Source organism: Apium graveolens, chromosome 6 (genome assembly GCF_009905375.1).
Source record: "Apium graveolens cultivar Ventura chromosome 6, ASM990537v1, whole genome shotgun sequence".
NCBI classification, from domain to species: domain Eukaryota; kingdom Viridiplantae; phylum Streptophyta; class Magnoliopsida; order Apiales; family Apiaceae; genus Apium; species Apium graveolens.
In genome coordinates, this window is record NC_133652.1 from 99,517,922 (window position 1) to 99,521,075 (window position 3,154).

The window sequence follows — 3,154 nt, forward strand, 5'->3', positions numbered from 1 at the left end:
GAGTTGAAAGAGATGCAGATGTAGATAGCAAGTGGCAAGTACATCTACATCTAACATCTGCACTTGCACAATAAAACAATTGCTCAGTCGCCAGCTCCCCTGTCATCAGTTCACCAACTTACTCATGTCAAAGTTTGAATGTCTATTTTTTTATGTAGTTTGACATTACTTTTATCTATAAAAAAATTATTATATTGTAAAAATATATCCGATTAATGATCCAATTAATTTCCGATTTATCAATTAATCACTGATTGATATATCAACCGATTAGTTTTGATTTCGGACTCTTAGAACCACAAGTAAGAATAAATGTTACTCTACACAGTTCACCTCTCATTGTCGGTTCACCAACAAGAATCTAATCTTAATCATTGACCTTCTTTAACTCCTCATTACATACAAACATAGATACACTTATTAGTAAGCCTGCATTATCATTATATGGTAAACGAAGAGATTGAATTGTGAAAGAAATGAAGTTGAACTTAAAAACATGGTGGTGGTCTGTGCGCAAGAACAATCAGTGGGTTGTTAAATTAGCTGTTATATTTTTTTTAGTTGGTCTTGCTTTTAGGCTTATTTCTTCAAGATCCAATCAGTATCCAAATAATACAGAAAGCCATTTTGTCGAAACATCTCAAGCTCAATCTTCTTTGTATGGACCAAGATTAAATGATCAGTTTCACCAAAAAGGTACTAAAGTTTTGATTTTATACTTATGGGGTTTTCTTTTTGTTGCTTTTACTTTAGTTTTTGATTCATTAAGTGTTGGTTTGTTGTGTAATGTGTTTAATTTTGTTGTGTACTAAAATGCTGTTTGTTTTACTGCGATTTGAAGATAATGTTGGAAATATATAAACTTTCCGCTGCGTACTCGAAAGTCTATACTGATTTTTGTGTGTCTTGATTGGAAGCTTTTGATTGATTTCGATTTTTTGGTTATGTACGAGATTAATGTGTTAGATTCTTGTTTTTACTGAAATGCTGTGTTATATTCGGGTGACTTTTAGATAATGTGGGAGGATGTGATATTTCGGTGGGGAATTGGATCCGGAATGTGGAGGGTCCTCTTTATACTAACGAGAGTTGCAATTTCATTGAAAGACATCAGAATTGTATGAAGAATGGGAGGCCTGATACAGAATATTTGTACTGGAAGTGGAAGCCTAAGGATTGTGAGCTGCCTCAATTTGATGGCCAGAAGTTTCTTGAAATGATGAGGAATAAAGCTTGGGCACTAATTGGTGATTCAATATCTCGAAATCACGTTCAATCATTGCTTTGTATATTGGCCAAGGTAGGAACCAAATGTTAATGTTTATTTTTTCTGGGATTTCTGTGCTGTAAAATATTATTATGATCTTGCTTACAAGTAATTTATAAATGCATTTCTGTGTTAGCTAGTACTACTTGGTGCAATTGAGAGATAGAATTGTTTGATTAAGGACTGTTTCCAACAGGCAACATGCTTATTCGTTTTTTTTTTCTTAATTTGAATGTTTTCTTTCTATTAGGCAGGATGCTGTGGATCTAATTCTGATAATTGAAATATTTACGCCATATTCATATACCGGGCTGCTAAATGGCACCATGACCTATTCGAAATCAACCATGTTCTAGACATCAAATTCTGTAGGTTGTGTTTTCCTTTTAGGAAGAATGGCATTTGTGTTCTTCTATCTTTGCAGTAGGTACAAGGATTGTATGTCAACAGAAACCGGTCAGTCTTTCGAGTAATACTGGTTTAGTTTGGGTGTGTATCAATACAAAGTAAATTAGCGGGGGATTTGCTGAATTATTCTTGACACACCAAATAACAGAATTTCTTGTTTTATCTAATAAAATCATTGAAACTCCTCTGCTCTGTATTTCAGGTGGAGGAACCGCTTCATATTTACCACGATGCAGACTACAAAAATAGAAGATGGCTATTCTCCTCCTACAATTTTAGTATCTCAATTATGTGGTCACCTTTCCTCGCAAAGGCTGAGATATTTGAAGATTACAATGGTGTTTCATCATCAGAAATTGAGCTGCATCTGGACATACTTGATTCAAATTGGACAAGTGTGTACCAGAATCTGGACTACATAATATTTTCATCGGGAAAATGGTTTGTCAAAAGTGCTATTTACTATGAAAATGACACGATAATTGGCTGCCATTCCTGTCCTGGCAGAAACTTAACAGAGTTAGACATTGGTTTTGCTTATCGCAAAGTAATCAATAACGTCTTCAATTTCATCATCAACTCAAATCACAAAGCTACGATCTTTTAAAGAAATCCGACACCAGATCACTTTGAGAATGGGGAGTGGTTTAGTGGCGGGACCTGCCAAAGAACAAAACCAGCTGAGGAAGGCGACTTTGAGTACAATGATTTGAACAGACTTCTTAGAGAAGTTGAATTAGATGAATTTGCAAAGGCAGAAATCAAAGCTGCGGAAGCTGGGCTGAAGCTTAGACTTCTTGATGTAACGCCTCTTTCGTTACTGAGGCCAGATGGACACCCTGGTCCATACAGACACTTTCAGCCATTTGCGAAGGAAAATAAAGAGAAGATTATTAATGATTGCCTGCATTGGTGTTTGCCCGGGCCAATAGATTCATGGAATGATTTGTTGATGGATCTCATAGTGAAGGGTTGAGTTTTTCAGAGAATCTATATATCTCACTTTCATAGGGTGGCAGATAAATGACAAATATTTTCCTTACAATGTGAATACAATAGAATCAATTCATAGATTGAGTATAATTTTCTCAACTAAATACCCATCGAAGAGTCATTGGATAATTTTGATTCATTTTCAAGGAGCTGTAATCTTTTATCTTGTGCTCTGCTGTAATACAGTTTGATTTCATTTTATGCTTTATGTAACGGCACAAATTCTATAAATAAATGTTCAATAAATGAATAAATTTTTTGATCCTGACGGTAAATGGGCTAAATGAATAAGCAATCTAAATGCATTAATCAATAAAAAAATTAAGACTCTATAAGGCCTATTTAAATATAAATAAGTAATCACAATAGTTGAAATAATATATTTATATAAATATATGAATACATTTAATTCAATAAATATTTTTCATTTTCTTGATTATACCTATGATATCAAAATACGATCCGAAATATATATATATATATATA

The 3,154-nt window shown here is 33.7% G+C and overlaps 1 pseudogene; it reads left to right on the forward strand.

The window, feature by feature from the left end:
• Positions 1 to 294: 294 nt before the first annotated feature.
• On the forward strand, positions 295 to 2,851 carry LOC141663560 (protein trichome birefringence-like 23; annotated as a pseudogene).
• Positions 2,852 to 3,154: the final 303 nt, after the last annotated feature.